This window comes from Nipponia nippon, unplaced genomic scaffold, assembly GCF_047370975.1.
Source record: "Nipponia nippon isolate SJK-2023a ecotype South Korea unplaced genomic scaffold, ASM4737097v1 scaffold_3, whole genome shotgun sequence".
Taxonomy (NCBI): Eukaryota; Metazoa; Chordata; class Aves; order Pelecaniformes; family Threskiornithidae; genus Nipponia; species Nipponia nippon.
In genome coordinates this window covers 115,768,542-115,793,605 of record NW_028262347.1, presented here as the reverse complement: position 1 = coordinate 115,793,605, position 25,064 = coordinate 115,768,542, and the positions used below count along the sequence as shown (strand labels likewise).

At 42.3% G+C, this 25,064-nt stretch overlaps 1 long non-coding RNA gene across 3 annotated transcripts; it reads right to left on the bottom strand.

The window, feature by feature from the left end:
* Positions 1-3,192: 3,192 nt before the first annotated feature.
* On the bottom strand, positions 3,193-18,327 carry LOC148054857 (uncharacterized). 3 transcript variants are annotated; one of them, XR_015706848.1, is made up of 5 exons: positions 18,217-18,327; positions 16,651-16,859; positions 15,207-15,465; positions 4,395-5,458; positions 3,193-3,964 (listed from the first exon to the last, which is right to left on the bottom strand). It is a non-coding gene; the product is annotated as an uncharacterized LOC148054857 (long non-coding RNA). The 3 variants fall into 3 exon arrangements; XR_015706849.1 differs by having other exon boundaries at positions 3,193-4,971; positions 5,367-5,458; XR_015706847.1 differs by having other exon boundaries at positions 3,193-5,458.
* Positions 18,328-25,064: the final 6,737 nt, after the last annotated feature.

Sequence of the window (25,064 nt, the reverse complement as noted above, 5' to 3'; positions counted from 1 at the left end):
TGAGACCGATGTAGTTTAAAAATAACCAAGCATAGGGACTATACTGTCTTTTTAAATGACAAAGCACAGCTGTTGCATGAGCAAACACAAACCAACCTCTTCCTCAGAAAAACTGAATTCTATAAACATGTTATCAAGGTCATAAAAACAAACGTACTGTATTAGAAAAATTATTCTGATTTAAGTACGGGTGTCAGCAAACTCCCTGCCTACTCTGTATTCAGATTGGTACGAAGAGGAAAAGAAAGGTGTTTGACAGCAATGTTAGCTAGCTGCAGTTCTGCTTGGCAGAAGGAGAATGGGAAAGCAGGAGTAAAGAAGGGCACCGTGGCAAGGGCAGGTGCAGAATCCAGTCAGCCGCTTGTAGGAGAGTTGTTCAGTACTGGAAGATGTAGTAGTGAAAGACCTGTTTGGCTTTGCTCCTCCGATGAATGGACAGCTGGTAACGTGAATCAAAATGTTGTGTTCTATGGAAAGGTTTTCATTTTAGCAATTGTGGTTGTATCAGTTAAAGAAGAATCTATGTTTAGAAAGGCAGTGGCCTCATGAACCAGGATCTTTGATTGCATCTAGGGTGATAAGGTATATGAATGATCTACCTTTTATTGCAGAAGATACATGTGTATTGGTATTCATGTAGTAAGGTACCCTACCAGCCAGTTTGTTGCTACTGCAGTGTGTTTTGACTAACAAAGAGAAAGTCACTTTGATGGGCAAACCTAGTGTTTCAAGAGACAACCTCTTTGACTTTTAGATTATTTGTACTTACAATTTTATGCTATTGTGATGTAAATCACATAAGGTCATGCTGACTAATGGAACATGGCACCTGAGTCATGGAGTCATGAACTAATGAACAAGAAATTACATGGACTGTAATTAGCTCTTTTAGGGTATGAAAATTGCTAAAATATTGGCTTTTTAGAGCCATTCCACAAGAGGTCATCTTCATCCTTGTTATTTTTGAAATGCCAGGGTTGTGAGTAAGAGAAATTGTTTCTTGTTATAAATGACTTTCTGAATTTGAGCCCCAGGATTAGTTAGGTTATTGGGGGGGACCCAGCTCTGTAATAATTTAATATGGGGCTTTTTAGAGGAACAAAAGAAATCTTACCAAAACTAACACATTCATCAGAAACTTAGCTAAGCTACTACAAGGAATGAAGCAGGTGGTGATAAGATTTTTGAATAGCATTGAAAGAAACAGGGCTGTTTTTCGGACATAAAGTTATCTCTCCCAAAGCTAATTGCCCTGATACACGTACATCCAACCAAAAGAACTCCACCCCAAATCAATCTATAGACAGCCAGCAGAATTTTTATGCCTAAAAGAAAGGACTTATTTTCTCTGAAGCATTGGCTGCTGCAGTGCTGGCTTGTAACTTAAAATCCAGAGATGTCACAGCATGCATTTCTACCCACATCTTTTCTTGTCTTAAAACCACAGGTACTGTTTTTTAGATTGTGAGGAGGAATGAGGTGCTTTTTTAAAAACATAAGTAAACCATTTTTCCCTTCCAAACTGCAGATTGTCATGTAGGCCACGAAGCTGGCAGTGAGTGATGAAAGCAGTTACTTACGACTGATGACCACTCACCGCCAACTTTATTGTACTTCTTGACTACAGAAATTATTTGTGAGGCCTACAGACAGTTTTAGTGAGAGAATCTAGGCCAAGCCTGATAGGGGAAAGAAAACCACAGGCTTGAGTTCTTTGGATTGTGGCTCAGGCAGAGGAGAAAAGCTTATTTGTACTTGCCTGCAGAAGAGAGAGAGAGTATTGCTCTTCAGGTCTAACAGGCTGATATTTTTCATAGACTCTTTAATTCAGTGTGGGTATGAAATAGTTTTCAATACTAAGTGATTCTTTTGGCGTTACCAGAGCGCCTTAGTGTCTTTTATCTGTATCTTGGGAATAATACATTTTTAATACATAGCCTTTCCTGGAAGCAAGATGGGTAGTAGTGTTTGTAATGCCAAGCAAATAGCAGTTTTAATTAAGAGCCCAATCCCCCCATGCCTTTATTTGACAGTCTACAGTACTGGTTTCACTTGCAGTTGTCATGTTCCTTATTAATCTGCAAAATGAGCACTCGCAAGATAAATGAGAGGAAAATACTCATAGGGTACATGTAATTAGCACCCAACTTATTATGAATTGTGATGATCTCCTTGATAATTAATCAGGCTTACCATTGATGTTTGAAGGCAATCCAGATAGACGATATTTCAACAAATAAGACAAAATTCCTCTAGAGGCAGAGGAAGACACACTGAGAAATGGGGAGGCAAAAATCATAGGTCTAAAAGAAATGTTGTTTGATAGTTTTAAACTAAGTCTCTAGCCTCAGCTGATAAAAGCTGGAATTGTTTTATCTCAAATTTCTGCAGAGAGGACAGTAATGTGCATTTTGGCACATGAAGCATCCAAAGGACGTGCAACAGAGCAGTTCTTTTGGTCTATTGATTTGCCTTCAGAAGAAAATGGTTGCAATACACCACCTGCACAGGGACAGAGTACACTTGCCATGTGGAGGAATGATAGTGCCATGCAATGGTAAGGACTAGGGTTTTGCTTCCATGGCCCAGAGGAGGAGCAGGACCTAGAGACCGGATATGTATGGATATAGTCATGCTACAGAAAGGGATCTCAAGCAGCCAGGACACTAAGGGGCCTGGTATCACCTGTCTGTACACAGGCAAAAGAAAGTGTTGAGGGTCACGCTCATTATTAACACACCTCCATGTGCCTTAGTCTGGGCTGTTGTGAAAGCCCTGAATTTCTCCCAAGAAGAGAGAAACCCTGCTTTTTTGTTTTGTTTACCCTCCTTTTTTTGTTGTCCTTTAAAATGTAGCTGAAGAAGTGTTCAGAGTAGTTTTCAGTAGCAGGCTGGAGCCCTCAGCCAGGAAACAGGGGCTGAGACTGATGTGGGTGCAGACCCACAGGTGCCCTGCAGCGAGTGCTCTTGGTGGGATGCACATCTCTGGCGCTCTGCCACCGCAAAGAGAAACCTTCAGTCTCCTCCAGCCTCATGCAACTTTTTGTCTGGGCAACAGAAAAATGCAAGCTGGTCTGAAAGGTACTTCAGCTCAAAATTAATTTTCTGGTATTCAACGCATATGTTGCCTGGCATCCACAGTGGAAGGAATTAGGCCATACATGGGTTCGTGTTGGTGTATTCATTTATTTGGCCTCTGCATGTTTCCACTTAACATCATGTGTGTCTTCAGTCTGGATGCTAAAGTGGAATACAAGACCCAGGCCACTTAGGAATAACTGAGTGATCGCAGACTGTGCCTTTGCTGGAATTGAGAGTAACTGGAATTGACTTTAATTTATTTGTTTTATTTTCCCTCCTACTGCACTCTTAAGCACCTGCCTCATAAAATCTCTGCTCAAATGATTAAACACACAGAGGCCCTCAAAGCTGTAAGAAAGCTACAAAATTACAAAGTTGACAGTGACAGTAACTGTGTGTGTGTCATCAAGCAATCCTCCATCCAGGGTACACAGATATGGATGAGAAGGCCTACCATCTGTCATTAGCAAATACCCAAACATTATCCAACAGTGCAGCAAAGCTCTCAGCATCTCTGTTTTGCGATATTCATCAGTTATTCCCATTCCATTTATTCTGTACAATACATTTTTAATGTGTAGGTTGCAATGCAATGCTAAGCCAGTAAAAGCCAGCCAACCTTTGCCTCATCTCTCAAAAAACAGATTAACATTTCTCGCTATTATGCCTTATTTACTGTAACTGCTTTGTACCCGTATGGCCAAGAGTGAAGTGCTTGTCTCACGCTCCCCTGTAGAAAAGTAGACTTCTGATGACCGGTTTCTCCCACTTTGCAGAATCACTAAAACAAAATTTTCTCTTCTTCAGTATTTCACTGGTAAATTCACAATCTGTCTCTGTTATCATATCAGTGTGCTAAAGACACACTAGAATTTGCATTCAACCTGCATGAAAAAGTGAATGTGAGAGATTACAAGTTGTTGCATTCATGAAGCTTTTACACCTGGAGAGAGAACAATGTTCATATTTGATTAAAATTTTATTTCCTGCCATTGTCACATCAAACTGTTAAGCACTTCATATACATCCACAGTACATTAACCTGCCAAAGCTTGGCACAGCCTCACTTAGCTGTTGCTGCTGAAATAATGCTAATACTTAGTCTGCGCTGCACATAGTTTAAGTCACTGTGGGAGGACATCTCTTCTTGCTTAAGAAGATTTTCATTTTACCTCTGTAGTAACAAAGTGGGGAGGAACTTTTGACTTGACTCCATACTTGAGGTCATGTCTCTGTGTCTGGCTGCTGCAAAAGCGCCTGATGGAGCTGTTGGACAGCCAATAAATGAATTCAATAAAGCATAAGTGAGCTTACCAAACAAATTATTACTCTGCCTCTTGTCAGAGCTGTTCATGTGCTTAATGTACTTGTAGTGGAGTGATTTCTCTTCAGTACTGCTGGGGACAAACAGCCTTTCAGGGCAGTGGAGGCTTGGCAGCAAGCACAGTCTGTAAATTATTATGCTCCAGTCCTGAGAGGATGACAGCGGTCCACGCAAAGCAGCCAGGGACAGCCAGGAGGAGGGAGCCCTGATGGTCTAGTCTTCCAGAAATGCAGGTCCAGCTCCCTGCTCTTCCACACAATACCTCCTGCTCCTTCCTTGGGAAAGTCGTGCAGCTCTCCTCACTTCAGGCCATTACATTCCCAGAGGACAGCAGCTGAAAGAGCATGGGGCACGCTGGGACCATGGTAGTGAGGCCTGACTGCGCTTACAGATGTGATGCTCCTCCTTGGCAAATGCTGCCTCTGCTCTGCAATGGGCTCACTGAACAGCTGAGGCTGGCAGGTACCTGCTTAGAGCAGGGTCAGCCACAACATGTTGCTCAGGACATTGTCCAGTCAGACCCTGTATATCTTCAAAGACAGGTACTCCACAACTTCTCCAGGAGACCTGCATGAGTATTAAACAGGAACCCTGTTAACAAGAACCTGTGTTAACACGAATGCCTGAAATGAACCGTGAGACAGGCTTGGGCTTCTGCCTCCTGGGTTTTGCTTCTTCTTCTGGGCTTGTACCATCATTCTGGTACCTTGACACTTAATGGGAGTAGTCACTTATGGTGCAATTTAGTGGTTCCGATGTTTGAAGAAGTACAAAAGCTTTGCAAGTGCACAGAGCAAGAGAAGGACTAGAAAACATGAAGTGGGAGAAGGAGGGGAAAGAGAAAAATCACAGGAAAGGCAATTTACTCAATTTCCTGGTTGTCTAAAACAATTTTCTTTGTAATATTTTGAACAAGCTGAGCAATTCTTCCATTGAAAGATGAAACATTATGTGCACAGCACCTGCTTCCCTGTGAAATCCCCAAGACAAATTCATGCACCCATTTTCATTCAACACCAGCATTAGCCAATGGTGTTTTCCTTCCACACACCATCTGTGGGAAAAGGTGAGAAAAGTCATTTTAGTTCCTGGGACTACAATGGAGGCAAACAAGGTGTTTGAATCCCACACCACCAAGGAATACTTAATGTCCGTCCCCAAGAGGTGATTATGCAACAAGCCAGGTAGATAGGGCCAACTGAATCACTGCCAAAGTCATGACGAAATAAATAAATAAAGGTAAAAGGTTATAAAGACAGGACAAGACTTGCTATCTCATTTCCTCCTTGAATGTGAGGGAGCAGGCAGTAAAGTTAATTAACTGCCCCTGAGATGGATGGGCTCTGCGGTGTAGTCTCCCGATTGTCAGGAAAGTCACCCTGCTCGGCATTTATTCAGGTAATTGCAATTAGCAAACAAGTGATCCTTCTCATCAATTGATTAGGCTTCCTTAGTGTCAGGGAAGTGATGGCTACCTGACTTCCCCCAGTTTTTTTCCCATGCTTTGCTGATAGTTGCCTCATTACCAACAGTCACTGAGTTATGCTCCCTTCTGTCCAGTCTGCCACTGAACCTTCTTGGGCTCTGTCATGCGCCCGGCATCAATTAGCTGGTAGCACGTTGTTGTCTGAAGTCTGTAAACAAGGAGCTGGCAAACATGGTAGTAATGATTAGTGTGATTATCTTGCCTCACAGGCCCCAAAGAGCTGCCTGGATCACTTAGGCTGATGTCCCTGGTCACAGGAAGCTGAGCCATGGCTGGGTAGTTCAGAAGAGTGTGCTGAACATCCACATTCACACACAAAACCCAAACACTGGCTCTGCTGCAAAGCTCTAGAGTCAACAGGAGACTGATTCTCTGAACGCTGTTTCAAGCTCACAAGGAAATCATATTTTAAAGGTATTTAGGTTTCTAAAGATGCAAAATTTAACCTCCCCAAAAGCACTGAATTGGGCAAATTCCCACATTCAAATGACCCATGGGGACACAGGGCAATGAACAAGTGCTCTGCTGTTCCAGGGAATATGGGGAATGCTGTGAACCCCATATACTGACCAAGGATGCTTTCCATTAGCCGCCCCTAGAAAGAGCAGAGAGGATTCACAGTGGAAGAAAGCCCAAAAAATACATTGCTGTCCTGAGGAGTCTATCTGCCCCACAGTCAGTGCCATGCCAGGTTTCCAGCTCCCGTGAATCTGTGCTGTTCCACAGACTTAGGTCGCACCTTTTCACACCAGCGAAGTAACTGGCACAGCAATAGCTTGTATTCTGTCTTTCATTGAGTGGCCTTAATTACAAGCTGATAATCCAGAAACAAATCCTACCACTAACATCAAGTACTGTACTGAGCAAACTGTCCTTTTGTGCCTTCTGGGGAGAACTGAGGAGGCTATGTTCTCACACATTTCTCTTTATGACTGTAAGCAGACACGTAAAGCCAGTTTTGATAAAGAGCTTTGTCATATACCCCAAAGCAGTTCATCTTAGCAACTGTAAATGCCAGGACACTGTGTAAATCACTCTATGGTACCAGTTGCTTTATACTTAAAAGGGTACTCATGTCAGATACTGTCTTCGTTTGGGTCTAGCACTGCAAAAAACACTTCTCCCCACGTGATATGTGAATGGACCAGGTCAATGGCAATGCCCACATGCAGCAGAGTGATGTTAATTCATTATAACACACTCAGGACATAAGTCTGTGCAATGAAAGGTGCTGCCTTGGGGAAAGCTGTCGTACGAATAGGAGCTTTGTGGTCCAGCAGTGAGAGCAGGGAGTGGAAGTTTGGGCAGGCGGCGAGTGGAAGGTATTTCTCCATACCCTCCTCTCTTGCATCTGTCACTGGGGTCATTCCCAGCCCACGAGACTTCTCTGGGAGCTCAACTCCTCATATAGCAAACTAGAAACAGTCCACTACAAATTCGCTCTATTGTTGGCAATAATGATTGTTACCAGTTACCGTAAGATGAAGGGAATGTTCTATTAATGATAAGCTAATAAAATAGGGAACACATTTTTGGAAAAATCATTCCTCTGGCACTCAACCTGCATTCATTCTCAGCTACCTATCTGCAGATGCTCTAAAATCTTTGTGAAATTTATTCTCTGAATTTTGGTAAGTTAGGCAGATTTCCTCCTTACTAAAGTGTCCACTTGTTAGTGATCTTCCAAGAAAAATTTAAATTCTGAGTCAGAAATTAAATCAGAGAAAAATATTTTTCTCATTTGTTACATGTGATCATCACATTCACCAGCTTCATATTGTCACACACAAAGTCATCATGTCTCATCTGTCTGTATTTACTCATTTATCACTAAGATCATAAGTATGATTTTTTTAAATCCATAGTTTCAGGAACCTACACTCTCTGGCACAAGTTCCTCAAACTCTCGTGATTCCCAGCTCATGTCTGGAGATCTCAATACAAGGGCAGCAGGTAACTGCAAAATCAAACACCATCATGCCCTGTAAAAGCATGTGTACAATCCATTGCATACCTTATACTTCAATTCTTAGCATAGAAATTAGCACCAGAAAATCCCTTTTCATTCTAGTGCAAGTGAAGCTAGTTCACTTCAACAAAGCTCTGCAGTATATTCTATGGCCTGTCAAATCCTTTTCATTACAGCACTTTTTATTTAAGAAAAAAAATGTGTTTGCTTAGTTCAAGTCCCAAAGCAGATCATCTTCACTGGATGTGGAAAGCAGTAACGATGGACTAGGACTGGAATGAGGACTGGGTTCTGTCTTTCAGAATAAATGTTCTCTCTTTATTCCTGTCCCGCTCCTCAGCCAGTCCATTCACCACTCTGCTATCAACTGTGGCTCAGTCCAGAGACTCTCATTTACTGTAGCAAATGAGCCAATAAATCTAACATGTCATAATCCAAAAACCAAGTGAAAAACATGGGGCTGAATCTTCCACCAGAGTAAATCTGCATAGCCAGGGTAAATCCTCTATTCAGTTTTAGTTAATATCAACTGAGGACATGACCAAATTAGTATAGATTTTACCACCAAATATGTATTGTGAAATTTATACGGATTTTATTCATATGTGTTGATAGCTTAGAAGAACTGGTCATAATACATATTGAAACTGGGACCTCTTTACAATGACACCTACTTTTCTTCTCCCCATGAACATCAAATGGGAGACTGTGTGCCTCCTGTTGTTATGTTTCCTGCTCTTGGGGACACATCTAGGAATCAGTTCCAGAGCTGGGAGAACCTACTGCTTTAGCCTTGACCAGAATTCTGTTAATTTGCGGGGCAGGGAGGAAGGAATATCTGTCTTGAGAATTAACTTTCTTGCCCTGAATAAGCACGGAAATAAGATTTATCTAGATAAGGGCAGACCTACCACCATACCTGTTCCCAATGTCGTTGTCCCAGTCATCTAGAAATAATGTCCCAAGACTTTCACTGCCCTCTGCCAGTATCTCTGCCTGAAGGGAAGAGAAAAACAGCAGCAGCCATCGCAGCTGGACAAAGGACTCCACAGACTCTTTCTGTCTACTTATAATCAAGCTCTAATTGATACAGCCAGGAGATTCTTGGACTGAATGAGAAAAAGACTTCCTCCTCTGGTTAAGGTTGCAGAATCATGATCATGTCCTTCTTCCTGTGATTTGGATACTGCAAGTTCTTTACATCCTGGAGCTACATTGTCAGCACATCCAAATATGCTAGCATTTTCTCTACAAGACTTTGCTGTAGTTGCTTCTTGCCTTCATGCCAGCTACTGTATGCAATCAGGCTGCATTGAGGATGAAACGTATTTTTAAAAAGGGAGAACCTAAAAATCTATTGAAAGTCTCTACTAATCTCCTCCACACTTGTGTTACAGCTGTGCAATAATTTCCTGGACTCATTATTATGGAAGCATTTTGTGGCCATATTATGCAGTCCAGCAGTTACCAGTGTTGAGTCTTCATTCACTTGTAAATGATGCATCATCTTCATTTTCACATGCCTAAGAAAGTGATTCTATTAATACGATTACACTTTTGATGTTTCCTAACTAAGGCTGCCTGTCACAACATCTGCACATCCCAGAAAAAAAAGGACTGAGAAGTGTTTTCACCTCTTTATCACTGATATAATCTGCTTTAACTCCATTGATTTTGTTCTAACTTCCAGAGGGGTGAGTTGTGTGAAGGGGGAGAGTGGATGAGATGAGGACTGTAAGAGCACCTGTACCTCATCAGAACAAGAGTCACTCTAGTCAGCATCCTGCAGGTGTGGTTGGTAGCAGAAACCTAGGGAGGGAGCAGAAAGGACATCTGTAGGGACATCTTTTCCTTGCTATATCGTTTCAGCTTCCAGTGGAGACTTGGAGACGTTGTGTTTTGGAAGATGCACTTGTTTGGTTGTGTCTGATAGCTGTAGTTAAGACTGTTCTTTCACTAAGCCTGTTCAATTGCTTTTTGAGTCAGTCTTTCCGTCATAGTGCTAAGGGCTTGCTTTTTCCATAAGTATTAACTCTCATTCAGTAGCGTTGAATTTCAGCTTCTTTTCCAGACCATTTAGAAATACGTTGTCTAGCACAGATGCAGCAAGACTCCCCTGGTGGTCTCTCCATGGGAAAGCATTCCATTTATTCCTTCATTTTGTTTCTTATCTTTTGAGAGTTAATTCAAGAGAGGACATCCACATTCATTCCACGACAGCTCAGTTACTGTAAAAGCCTTGGGAGATATGCCTCATCAAAAAGTTTTGGTAACTGAAATACACTATATTAACTGGGCCACCATTATATGTGTATTCATTGACTCCTCTGTGAGAGCTGATTTCCAAAAGCTGTTTCAATGTTTTCTCATATACCTAATTTACCCATGTCTGTATAATTCTATTCTTTTTTTATAACTTCATCCAATTTCCCTGCTAAAAGCTGCTAATACTTGTTTATAGCTTTCTAGGATAAAAGCAGTTCTGGATTATTTTTTCAGCAACTTAAGATTCTTTTTAATTTATCTTGTTTTTTCCAAATTGTCTAAGAAAATAAAATAACAAAGTAAAAATAATAAGTTTGAAAACATTTTTAGTATCAAAATATTCCACTGGATAATGGGAAAGAAGTGGTGCATTCACCACACTTGATGAATGCACATAGGGTAGGATTTTGAAACTGAAATTTGTTAATATCTCTTGGTACAAGTAACAGTGAGAAACCTGTCTCTCTGCCATTCAGTTTCATCAGTATTTACCCACTTGAAAGTCAAATAGAGAAGAGAAAGAAAAAAAGAAAGAGAAGGAAAGAGAAGGAAACATCTGCACTTTTTTTTCTTAAAGGCTCCGTTCCTAAAGTATTTTCTGTCCCCATATAAGAAATTCCCACAGCTTTAGAGAATAGTGATGGGTACTAGAAACAAAGAGGGTTGTAGAAATTGGAACAGCGTGTTGTGATGTCCTTGAAATGTCAAATATTCCAGACATTGGAAACTGTTTAGAAACCATCTTTAACAGGGAAGTAAACAGAAACTTGATTCCTTTTGCTTAACTCTGTGCTCTGAGGAAGTGGACAAGCAGAGCAAGGGCATCTCACAGGACTAGAGCAGAAGTCCCAAGCCACGCTAACATAGAGGTGTTGCACAACGTTATGTGAAAGGTCCTTTCACATTGCAGCATCCGTTGTCCTGCACCTTGCAGGCACTGAGGGTATGCAGTGTCACTGTCCTTTAGCCATGGTGTGAGTCCGAGGCAACCATTTTATTTTCATGATTTGTCTTGCAAAGTAGAGAAGAGCAAAACTGTTTTAAGTGAGGGCAAGGTGAACTTCAGTACTTCTTTGCTTCCGAATGACTTGCTTTCTTGTCTCTCTCTTTCACCTCTCTCTAACTGTTGCCATTTTTCCCTCAGCCACAGCCTGAGTATCTCATTTTGACTGTTTATTCCCTAAAGCTAAAATGCAAACCCTGCCCTCCTGTCCCTGTTCACCTCCCAGCCTTCCTGGCATTTCTTTATTTTTGCTCAAATCTGTACAAGCAGTAGATGCTCCATCCACGTAGTCCTTCAGGTCTACCTCAGTGCCCCTCAATCTCTCCACCCTTGAATGCTGCAAATGGCTCCTCTTTCACTGTCTTTCTGCTGCTTCTAACCCTCAAGGACTCTTTGGTCTCTTCTCCTTTCTTACCTGCTGTTGTAACTGTATTTTTCCAGTCTGTCAATTATGCCAGTGTCAATGAATGGTTTGTTTGCTACACCAACAAACACCACCTGCTTTCTTCCCTGTGCCCTTTATAAAACCTATAAAAACCACACAGAACTGACACTCAGCAATTCCTGAAAACCCCACAAACCATAAAGTAGGAAGCTTTAAATAGGCAATAATACCTGGAGTTTAAAAATATTTATTGAATTATTCATTGTGATGATGGCGTCATGGGGGCTGTGGGTGGCAAAAGCCAAACAGTTGAGGGTAAAAACAGAGACTGATTTATTAGGCTGTGAATGAGGTAATGAATGCTACATTTGACCTCCTTTCTCTACAAGTCAGATACCAGCTCTGTATAACCTACCTAATGCTGGTCTGCGCTCTATTCATTCCTGCCTCCGTATTCCCTGCAGCTCATGCAGGATGCAGACCTTGGTGAGCCACGCACACAAAACCAGGGCTGGAGCTATCCAGAAAACATTTCTTGTGGCTGGAAGTTGGATTTCAAAATTTCTTATGCAAACATATGTTGTTTAGGATGGACCATGGTGGCCAAAATCCCACTAAACTCTAGTCTGTAAGCTTAATTTTTGGGCAGAGGGAAGTACTGCAGGGAAGAGAGAAACACAAATACTTGCACAATACTTTCATCTGCAATTGTAATGCTGAGAAAGGAAGTCTGGATGAGTCTGTGATGGAGACTGGTCCAAAGCTCATTGTATCTGATGGGCTCTGGAGCAAGCCTTTATATGATCGTTGTGGCTACACTCATTCCTCCTCTTACAGCCTAATATGTTATGATATTGAATCACTCTGATCCTCATCTAGGACTCTTCTCCATGCAGTCTTGAGGGACTTGGACCTCTAGAGACCTTAAATATAGGCAGCACAGCTCTCCAAAGATTGCCACACAAAAAAACGTTCTCTTAAATCTACAAGGATTTTTTTCCTTAGAGAAAGCAGCAATGATAAAATCAACATTAATCCTGCATTGCTCCGTTCCATCTCAGGAGAGAAGTCCCAATGAATTATAGCGTGAAGCCATTTTCATTTTATCATGTTTCAATATCTGTCAGAAAGTTGTAAAGAAAAAACTAAATTTCTTTTCTAGCTAGGAAAAAAGAGTTAATAATTTACAGGGACTTAACAGAGACTATTCCACCTGGCATATTAAATGAAAGAAGATGAGGCATTCTAACCATCTCAGTATTATCCTTGCTTTACTGCTCTCTGAGAGGCTTAAACAATTTCTAAAAATAGTAGGACAGGAACATTTCTGAACCTGTGTGTAGAAATTTCAGCACCCTGATCCCACAATAAGAGGAAACCTGCACTGCCTTTCTTCTCCCTCTGGGCTCTGCAAGACATTTGGCTCCATAGGCCACACAGCAGCAGCGCTGCTCTCAAGCTGCATAACCAGTATATAGCAGCTCTGGTTTGACAAACTTTTTTTTTTTTTTTGCCCCACAGCACGGCTCAATGCAGGAAGAAGAGCATCTGCCTTATTCTCTCTGCTGGCCCCCAAAAAACACACCCCAGAGCGGTGCGGAAGCTGCTCTGCACTTTGGTGGCTGTCTTCACTGGGAAAAAGTTGGGGCTGACTAAGCAGGAAATTTTATTAATAGGATTATTATGAGTGAGAGTTACCAAGCCTAGTAAATCCCTGGTAAAATAACACACAAAAGAGAGGTGGTTCCTGCTGTGCTGTGTCTTCTGTATATTTGGTATCAAATGGAAATGGGTTGTTTTGCCCTTCTCTTGACTGAATGCCAAATATCCACAGTAGGTGCTGCAAACACCTGTATTGAGTGTTTTCTTTTCCATAAGCTGGCCACAGAGCTTTGAGGGATGCTGGACTGCCCCAGAGATGAATGCAGAGCAGCCTGGAAGTTAAATGAGTTGTCCAAGGTGATTTTTCAAAGATTACTGGTTCCATTTCACTCCCACACCCTGCCGCACCACAGTGAAGTTGCTCCAAGACATCACGAAAGAGACATTGTTTTATCTAAAGAAAAAAATATCTATAGTTCTCCTGCAGCACTCTCCCCCATCTCAGGCACAGCTGCTAATAATAAACTCTGCAAAGCAAGTATCAGGGTTTGAAAGAGAAATGACAAGAAAGGGAATGAAAGGCATGGAGCCTTTGACAGTTACTTGCTCCCCGAGTGATTTGCATTCGTTTTCAGTGCTGGGAACAGGAAGTAAGATCCAGTAAAGTCACCAAATACATTGTAACCCCTGTGTCAAGTTTCTGTGGAGAATATTAAAGTTTAGCTTTGTTTTTTCAGCTTATTAGTGCTAAATGTTTTCATCACTGTCTTCTCTTTTTGAGGCTGGATTTTTTTGTTTTTGGTTTTCTAGACGACCTTTAATTTCTAATCAATTCCCTGAATAGCAGTCATAATTATTTCAAAATCCCAGTTTCTCATTTGACAGGTAGTACAAAACAAAGCTGGACACATGGAGATTGGCACGCTGACCAGCACACTGAATACTGTTGAGACTTTAATCTCAGCAACTCTCAAAAGCCTTAGTTAATATACGGTCACTATGTGACCCCGCAGCTTTCAGAGTCCCTGTGGCAAATCCACAGCCTACAGACAAAGAAACACACATCTGTTAAACAAAATGCAGTCACCTACTTTCACACCTAAAATATGCCTGCAAATACTCAGTTTCTTTTAAAGGGATTTTAGAAGAGACAGAAATGTGTGTATTTTAGGATAAAAATCTAATTTGGCTGAAAGGGAACAAAGAACAAAATTTCTCCTGGGAAAGATACCCTATAATATATCAACTCATTGCAGTTTGCATGTTTACAGTCGAGTTCTGGATGCTTTGGGGGGGAAAGACTGGTCCTACTGCTCTGGCTGCTCCTGTTCTCCTGACCTCCAGAAGATCACATGTGGCATGGTGGTGTGACAGGTCTCAACCTCATGGTAGGGGGGAAGGGAAGCAGGCAAGTACTGACAGCAAAGCAGGGAGCACAGAAACCCTCCAGCTCTTTCTGCTGGGCGCCTCAGGGAAAGTGGGATGAGAAGAACCCCTCTGTCCCTTGTGTTCTCTAGGAACGACCTCCTGACAGACTCCGGCTCACTGGGGACTTTCCAAGTGGGGAAAATGAAGGACCTTTTTCCCCTCCCTGTCTTTCAAAGCCTGTTGTGGCAGCTGAAATAAAAAGCTTTAGCTTTTCCCTCTCAGCTCCCCAAAGGCAACCCTGGGGAGGTTGCCACATCCTCCCTGCCTCCTGCCGTGGCACTCAGGAGGGGCTTTCACAGTCCAAGGTCACCGTGTTCTTCCTCAAAATGATAATATTCATGTGCTTCTGCAGCCCTTCAGGCAAACCCAGAGGCTCCTACCAGCCAGAAAAACACCTTCTCCAGAAAGGCCCCAACTCCAGCTCCCTACAGCCCTGCAGCTTCCACCGCAGAGGTGCCATGGACCTCTGTGCCTTCCTGCGCCGGGTGCCAGGGAACACCACAGCAAAGGGCACCAACACATTAGAGATACTTGATCCAGGCAGGCAAAACACGCTGAACAAGGTGGGGAAAACAGAATGTGAACGCTGTCATTCTGCATCCTCTCCTCTTACTCTGTTCTAGCCTGCTCGTCTTTCAGGATGTTGCATTATAAAAGCAAATACCTGGAAGCTCAGCATGAAGCACATCACCTTTCTGGTGTACGTGATCGCTAGCACAGTCCCAGAGCTGGCTGTTGAAACAGAAATTTTCTCTGACAGATCTCCTGGTCTGTTTTATGCTCTTCTTTTTTCTCTAAAGAATAGCCCCATGCACTGTATTTTAATTGTCCCCCATAAGAACACCACTTTTTCCTCTCCAGACTTCGTCTTTCTGCGCTCAGGTTTCTTCCTCCCTCAAGCTACAAATGAGATCCATTGAGCACTGCAAAGAGAAGCATAATGGACTACTGTTAGGCTTCATTCTAGAGATAAACAAAAAAATTGGGAATATGCCAAAGGGAGCAACCTTGAATTGTCTGAATTGGACACATTACCTAAGAGTCATTTTTAGGAAAGTCTGTCATTCAAGGTCTAGCTGAATTCACGTACTGCAATTGGCAGAACTAGTGTCATTAAAGGAAAGTATTCCTGCTCTGCCTGTGCTCAAGTGTGAGCCGGCAGATTGCCGTCCTTGTGACCTCCCAAGGGACAGGCTTCAAGCAACAACCTTGGGTTGTTTATTAGACCTCTACTGTGAAATAGAATGACAATTATAAAGAATGTACAGTTATTTGTTGTTTTTTTTTTTTTATCATTGGAACAGTTGATATGCTTGTAGCTTACATAGGATGAAATGCTGTTTCTGAATCCTGTTGTAATTGTTATTGAGTGCTGACATTGGAATTTGATTTGTTTAAAGAAAAACGAAACTCCAGTATGTGACCCCCAGAAATACTTCATAAAGATTTCTTTTACTTGTAGCTTTTACAGTTTCTGTTTGACTGTAAATTTCAGGGTGTTCATTTGTAATGCATAAATCTCTATGTGATTAGTTTAGCTCCACCAAACAAAACTGTAATTTAGGAGGACACAGACAAAAAGTACAGAGAAGGAATTTTAAAAATCTTTTTTACTCTCTATCAGAATACATACACCTAAAATGTAGGGGGATGGGGGTTGCTTTTTCTTTTTTTTTATTATAGGATTGAGTCATGATTTTGTAAAACTCCAAATTCAGGAGAAAATTCAGGTTAGCTCTTCAAAGATGCATGACAAGATTGAAAACAACTGCTCGCTTAAGCTCAGTTTGCTGCCAAAACGCTGCCTTATGACAAATGCATCTTCTTCTAAAACCATTAATCTGGCTTATATAAAAATACTCTATAGCACTTCTTTACACGATCAAAAACTAACTTCACTGTTTTTTGCAGGGAGAACATTTAGGAACCACAAGGAATCCATAAAATAAGGCAATCAAGACCCAGCTTCTTAAAGTTAGAAAAATGACAAAATTGTTTTCAAGACTTGAAAGCTTCAGAGGTAATGGAGGGGAGGCTGCAAAAAATGCTGGAGAAGCAAAGAGATGAAGGACTAGAGAATAGAGGCTCCTTTGGCAGCCCTTACTCACCCTCTTCAGTCTCCTGGAGGGCTGTCACTTGTGTGGAGCCAAGGGACAGATTTGGATCAGTTCCTGCCACAGAGCTGGGGAGAGACAGGCTGTCCCAGAAAACCCAATTTATTGTTCTCTCCGCTGCTGGGCCTGGGAGAGGTGGGACCCCTTCCATGCAGCTGTGTCTCCACACATCCAAAAACCACCTCAGCCAAAACAGAAAGGTCCTACACACACAGGGCACAACAAACATCTTGTCACCCACTCTACCTTCTCCCGGATTTTGTCAGCACGGGAGTGCACACATTCAAGCACTGCTATTTAGCTTCCTTCATCCAAGCAGAAGGACTTGCTGCAACCTCCTCCCTCCCCTCCCATTCCAACCCACATCAACTCAGCAGCAAGCCCCTGCCAGACATCCCCTTTCCCAAAAGAGACAAAAGTTTCTCCCAGGGATGTGAGCACACCACTCCCATTTACATTGTTCCAATGCAAGAATGAGACAGTCTTATTCACTCTCCATTCTTTTCCTAAAAAAGCTCTTAAGGAAATTCTAGTGAAGGTCCCATCTCCCTTCCATATGTTCAGGAGTGACATCTCCTTCTTTGATCTGAGGTTATTCATGCTGAAGGCAAAGACTCCTGCTTTCCTCCGAGTTCCCTCAACAAGCTCCTTCCAGTGGGATGCAGGAAGAGATTTTGTAGCCATCGTGACTCCCTGGGGTACAGCAGGCCCCTGGAAAATTCCTGCAGGCACCATTGTGGGATCCAACATCTAGGTTCCTCAGTTTAATAAATTACTGCCCAACACCTGAGTCATAATAATTAATCATTTTACCTTCTAAGGACATAACAAGTAAGGAGTAAACCATGGTATCAAGGAAAGAGGTTTAAACCAATATATTTTACTTCATATTTGCTGTGGAAATCTTCTACCACAGATCTGCTAAAGGCAGTAACTCATTAAACCACAGACTCAGTCATGCGTTTGAGTCTGAAGTGTGGTGGGATTTGATCTTCTCAGTCCATATGAGGATGCTAAACAACACTCACTGGAAAACCCATCATCTGCAACCTGGAATGGGTCCTGCATAGCATCTTCCTCCTCATGCATGGAAGTGATCCCTCCCACCCAGCACATGTTTTGAGGCATATCTGAGGTACAATGTATGGTTTCCACGATAGCAGTCCTGTCCATGAAAGGAAACTGCTGTGGAACAGGCACCCCAAAGGAAACTGTGAGGAGAAGGTGGCCCTAGGCTCACACTCTGCTCTGTCTTGGTAAATGGCAAAGCTAGAGCAGTCAGGATCAGACCTCACCTTGCAAACATATGAACAGCCTGCTGAGCAGCTTTGCAAATGACTTGGTGTAGTGGTTTAACCCCAGCCAGCAACTAAGCACCACGCAGCCGCTCGGTCACTCCCCACCAGGAGGATGGGGGAGAGAACCAGAAGGGTAAAAGGGAGAAAACTCGTGGGTTGAGATAAGAACAGTTTAATAATTGAAGTAAAATAAATTAGAACAGTTAAATAGGCAAAGCAAAAACCGTGCACGCAAACAAAGCAAAACAAGGCATTCACTCACTACTTCCCATCGGCAGGCAGGTGTTCAGCCATCCCCAGGAAAGCAGGGCTCCATCATGCGTAACGGTTACTTGGGAAAACAAACGCTATCATACCCAATGCACCGCACCGCACCGCACCGCACCCCCCCCCCCCCCTTCTTCTTCCCCCAGCTTATATACTGAGCATGACGTCACATGGTATGGAATAGCCCTGTGGCCAGTCTGGGTCAGCTGTCCTGGCTGTGCCCCCTCCCAGCTTCTTGCGCACCCGGCAGAGCAGGGGAAGCAGAAAAGTCCTTGACCAGTATGAGCGCCACTTAGCACCTATTTAGCAACAGCTTAGCACTACTTAGCAAGAACCAAAGCATCAGTGTATCATCGACATTGTTCTCATCCTAAACCCAAAACACAGCCCCATACCGGCTACCAAGATGAAAATTAACTCTATCCCAGCTGAAACCAGGACACTTGGCTAGCTTGAACAAGTCTGCTTCTAATGTCAAGAGGAGACCAACCACACACTCACTCATGCTATACCTCAAGGTACGTGACTTCATGAACTGCACCTGCCAGATAAAACATTAGTGTCTGCTCTGAATCAGACACTCTCCTGTACATCAGTGCCAACAGCAGATTGCTCATTTCATCTACCTCCGGTTTCCCCACTACTGATAGCAACAGATCCCGGAAAATTAAGTGTGATTTAGACAGTCAGCCAGTCCTAGAAACTGTGGCTCTTCCACCATTTCAGTTACTGAGCCTTTTGGAACAGATTGAGCTGTAATTAAGTGTTCAATGCTTTTGCATTTTTTGTGATATGTTGATGCAGTTTTTTCATGTCCTTGTTAATTTGCAAATGAAACATGGCACGTAGAATTCATGTGTTGTGCTGGGGACAAACTGTTTAGAAGACAGTGTCAGGAAACCACAGATTAAAATGTTTCCCAGTCGAAAAAGCATAAGAATTTAATGCAAAATGGTTCTATAATCTGTTGTCTTTATGGGTACTTCTGATAAAATAGGTTTGATTTTATCTGTGCCAAAGCCAGTTAAATGTGAACTGTTTATTACTGTATAATCTTGTGATTAAGGGAAATTTGCATATTTGAGAAGGAAACTTGACTCCCTATAAGCTCAGATTGTCTAAGTCTGCCCCGGCTGATGTTTATAGTTCCTCATGGTTGTGAGTCTCATCCAAAGGTTCATCTTTTCTATCACAGTAGAAAGTCTAATTCTTGCTGCATGAACACTTGGTCAATGATAACTCTGCTTTCTCCAAACCAGTGATGTCTTTGGTGAAGAAAGTTTACCTGTAGATGTAATAAAAAAACTTTTTGTGGTCATTTTTCCCCAACATAGTATAACATGATTCTGCATTCAATCAGTTGCCATTGGTTCTCCTTGGATATTTCCCAGCAACTCCATGCCAGGCCCCAAAATAGCTCAGGACTGGAGTTAATATTCTCCCACTTGTTTGACAAAGAGCAGTCACAAGTCATTGAACAAATCTTCCAAAACAGTTGGCTGAAGTGAGGGAACTGAAAACAACCCATTTCTCATCCCCAGAGTCAAGTGTTTTTCCCGAGAGGGTTTTCATTTTGGCTTTAAAAATGTAACAAGAGATTCTTGTTTTTAGTTTTTCCAGGACAAGCATATTCACTCCAACAAAAATAGATAAGAAACTAGAACACAGTTAACATCCTTAAGAAGTCAACGATCACATGAAAATGTATGGCTAACTCAGCTCTTGATTAATGCCAGGTGAAACTTGTGGCTCCATAACTGAGCTCTGGGCACAAGCAGAAAACTTTCTAGAGTTGTTGCCAGCTGTGTTGTAAACACTAGAAAAAGTGCCATTTCCCCAGACGAGGCTGCAGCACATTTGCTAGTCATGGAAGTGCTTACAGTTCAGAAGTGCCTATTTATGTTGCCCTGACTAACTGCATTATACACACCTTGTAGTGACCAGACAGCAGCTCCACAGCCTGTTGTCTCTCTAGTAAATCATAGTGATCAAAACGGAAATGCCGTTTTCTTTCTGTTTCTTTCCTTAAATGAAGTTTTTTGAAGTGAGAACAAAATACCAACCAAGAGAACTGAAGTAAAGAACGGTGGTCTTGAGCCACACACCCAGCCAGTTTACAGAAGCACAGAGCTGCTGCATATACAGGAGGATATGTGAGTTTGCATAGGCAAAAGAATTTAGTTCACCAAGGTCACACAAACTGGGTGATGTTCCAGTACCACCAAAAAGCTAATGGCTTTTGACTGAAAGTCCTCACTGAAAGATAAGGTTTGGGATGGCCATTCTGGGACTCTCCCCATGTCCCCATTGCCTGCAGCAGGGGAGTTGGCAGCTTGATTGAAGTTTTAGCCACTCTACCTTTACAAAATACTCCAATTTTGGAAAAAGATCCAGAAAGACAATGAGGAAAAATGCAGAAGAGTCAAAAAAAGTAGCTTTTCTTTTTTCTCAGGTTATTATTTACTTAGCCATTTTCAGCACTATGTGAGGGTTATGGGAATACACAGGGCTCTGTGTGTGAATGACTTTTTGGGGCTTTGTCCTAGAAGCCTCTTCTTTTCTGAAAATCGGCCAATGGACCTCTTTCTGTTTTGCACCTCTCAGTAAGGATGATCCCCACTTCCAACCATCTTCATCTACCCTGAGCACTGTGTTCCTGTGACCCTCATGGCAGGCAAAGCTGGGGTTGTCCCATTGCCCAGGTGTGATAGGAAGGCATGCAGGCAGGGGACAAAGGGGGCAACCAGGGACTGGCCATAGGTGCCACTGCTCCCCAGAGCCATACAGAGCCCGAGTGAGTTCACGAGCCTGTTTCTCTCAAGCAAAACTAGAGCAGCACACTTCCCAGAGCTGCCAGCAGCAGAAGTGCCTAACTATTTCAGCTGATTCATAGCCTGACGCCTCTGACCCTGGCTTGCAGACAGCATGAATGCTCTAGATAACACATGAAAAAATATCTCAGAGTATTGGGAGAGACTGCTGTGTTCTCTCTTACAGTGAAAACCAGTAGCTAGCTTTGGTGTAAAGAAAAACTGGCTGCTTCCTGCTTGTGAGCTCTCTCGCAGATGTCCTAACCCTTTTTGCTGTGATTGTGGTCTTTTTCTTTTTCCCCCCATGGTTAAAAAAGACATTGTTTCTTTGCACTAAACGTTAATGATTCATGTCTCTAAGGGCTAAACTGGAAAATTTCCTAGATTATACACCTGCCTCCTCTAGGAGGACTAAATGTACCAGCAGTGGGTGGACTTACTCAGGCTCCTATTAAGCAACATCTGTGGGTGGTTTTTTAGTCCAGCTGTTAACATGTGACTTATTCTGCAGTTAGATCAACTATGTCAATGGAAAGAGTAGGCTTCAAGCCTGCTACTGAAGGGAATGATTATAATAATTACTGTCACCATGAAATTTCTTGCAAATGCCAGTGGATAGGCTCAGAGCCCTACATGCCAGCTGAATAAATGAGATCTTGCTACTCACAGGATGTCAGGTCAAATGCTGCAAAGTGGCAGTCATTCACAGACAGGAAACGCCTACCAAGATATTGGCCACAATCATAGCAGCCACGTCCTGATTCTTCTATGGATTCCCACCTCTCTAAAGGACCAGGAGCTGCAACTTGTGCATGTCACACAAGGAACTAGGAAAGTCAGGTTGTAGGGCTGGCAGGTGGTTTTTCCCATAGGGTACAAAACCTCTTTCTATTTTATCATACAAGTAGAATGCACAAATTAAAGAGTCCAGGGTTAATTTGTCACCGACAAAACAGGTTGAGGGGATATAAGGCAGTACTGATCTCTGACAAAAGGTAGCATGTTGGCAGCCCAGCCTTCTTGGCGCTGAGCTGCTCATTTCATTCTGACTGCTGACACAAACACCCCGAGAGAGAAGGTACAGGCAGATGGGCATGGTAACCTCTTACACCTCTTCATTTGAAGTGCACAAAATACAGCTGACAGAGCCATCATACCAAGTCAAGCTAAACATACGCTTCTTGCTAAAGGGGAACAAGAACAAACTGGCTAAATGGGGCCATGAATTAATTTAGGCTGAAATTTAGGAAGGTTTGTGGTTATCAGGAAAAAAAAATCAGACAGCAAACTCACCAACCAGACTTAAAATTTGATTACATTTTAATAAATAAATGTTATTTCTAATTAATCAATGAATCTAATTATAGCTGTTATAGATTATGCAATTAATTATCAATCAATTAATCTTTCATTAACTTGCTTTTAATTACTTCCTCTTTAATTAATCAATTTGTACTTTGTTTGCCTATCGCAGTAGTGTACTCCATGACCCAGGAGATCACTCCTTATCTCCCTCCTCCAATCTCATTTTTCCTGCCCTGTTTTCCATTGACTTGGCATTAAACTTGACTTCTTTCCTTCCCCCTCACCAGCTCCTCTTCCATGCTCACAGCTGCAAGCAGCAGAAAAGTCCTCCTGCGACCCCAGGAACGTGCCAGGCACGACAGAGGCAGGGAGCTAATGCATGAGCCCCAGCAGAAGGGTAAGACGCTTTCCATGCTCCCCAGGAGCACAGAGCAGGGACAAGGTGGCTGCCAGTGGCTGGGGTTGTTTCTGGGGGTGGGATCTCTGTCCCCTCTCCTCTGACCCCCTCCAACCCCAGCTGTCCCAAGCATGGGAGGGTGTTCACCTTCCCTGCTGGAGTGGCAAAGTGCTCCCTTGGGGAGCCACAGGACAGGACCACGGACAAAGGGCTCATGCCAAGAACCCCCAGCAGCAGCACTGTGGCTTTTGGGGGGATGTGATGTACAAGGAGGGGAGGGAAACAGGGAGGCAGTGCTGTAAGGATCTCATTTTCCCTGCAAGCTGGGGAGATGCTGGGCAGTGACGACACACCAGTCTGGATTAGTGTATGGCTAGTCAGGGTCAACTTGAGAGCAGTAGCGGAAATGCTATTCAGAAGTGTACTCAGAAATGCTAATTCTCCCTCTCAGACCTCTTAGACATGGAGCATACGAGGCCCACAGTTGCACAGCCCAAGCAGCTACAGCAAAAGCTCTTCTTACCTCTGCTCTCTTTTAGCTCCTCTAGCTGAAGGTCCTCTGGTTCCCACGCTGCGCAGAGTTGATGCCGTGCTAACTACTTTCCTACTGCTCAACTGCTCATCAGCCAAAGTACTTAACTGCTGTTTAGGAAGCAGGTTCAGGTTTGGGAACAGTTCTTTGTTATGCTCACTTATTTTTGCTTTTTCAAAACAAAACACTGCACTTGTCCATGAAATCTGTGCTCTGATCAGATGTTTCCTTCACTTCCCAGACTCCTGGATGGTATTTGTGGGCTCACAGAGGGCAGCAGACACTAGAAATTTGATAAAGACAGTAAGGATGCTCATGGTTTCTGCATTTCTTATGCTTCGTTAGCAGTCATCTCAGTAAACATGATGATACCCACACTGTGAACACACAAGTGCACTCTCAACACCTTCCATTAATCATTTCCGCTGTCAGGAATACCATTTTAATCCTTTCTATGCCTACAGAGATGCCAGACTTGCAAGTCCCTTAAAAAAAGAAGTAATATCACAGTTTAAATATCTACTTAAAGCTAAATGAAGGGTGATATATATAAACAACTCATTTAATGAAAAGACCAGCATAAAAAGTTGACAAGCAAGAAAAAGCAATTGAAAAGATTAATTTGCCAGGATGCAAGTCTGGAGATGTCCTTGAGATGCAGCATCTTGTATTCAAGGATGCCTCAAAAAGTGATATGGCTCTAGGAATATTAAGTATTACTCAAACTGTACAGGAAAGAGCTATACTGTTTAAAACAAGACAATAACACTCTGAGAATCTCTTTACATGTTATTTTTTCTATCAATGCTCATACTTTTGCATTCAGTTGAGGACATTGCAATGTAGGGACAGTCAGGAACAACAATCTGAATAAATATTTTAAGCGAAGTTGTTGAATTGTAATAAAACACTGAGTGGATACTCTTACTTAGAAGCAGAGTGCCTGAACTTCATTTTAGCTTACTTTATGTAAAAAGCTTTTTTTTGGGGGGGATATTTGTGTTAGGGGTTGTCAAAAGGAAACTTTCCAGAGGAAATCCCAATTTCTCACTGCTAACATTTTTTTAACAAAATCTATGAAAAGGTCCCAGGTTGCCTTTCTAAAAGTTCTGTGGTTTGTTCAGAACAAGTTCACAATCAGAGTTCATTCGTAGTAATATACTTTTGCATAACTCATACAACTGTTGAAGTTCAACAGTTTCCAGATGACCAGTCAGCACCACCCTGCTTTGAACAAACTGTGCTATTCCATTGCAAACACTCCTCCGCTGCATTGATTCTAGTTTGATTTGGATTAAGAAATTCCTGATGGAAACTAAACATGTAATAACACAGTCTTATTATAGTCATTTTTCTGATAACAATCACTCCTTCCAGAAGCACTAACGAAAAATAAGTACTGCAGCAAATGAACCATGCAAAATTATTTTACCACCACCAGTGATGACAGGAAGCATTTAAAACAGTTTTAAATAGTTTATTGTATAGTCATAATGGCACATGGGGCAATTGGTCCAGTCTGAGAGCTCCACTGTGGCTGTATTATTTATTATTATTTAAAGATTTGGGGAGCATCTCTTGCCACAGTGGTTAGGTGCTTATTTACTCATTAAAGTTGATAAATTACACGCACTCAGAAATACCTACCCACAATGCTTGCAATTATAAACACTGTAATTTCATCAAATTGCATAGAAAATCACAGCAAAACAATAATCAGTCAAAACCTAAACCTCAGCATCCTATCTACAGCTTAAAATCTTGATGGACTCAAATAGTGGCAGAGAACTTAAGAGATC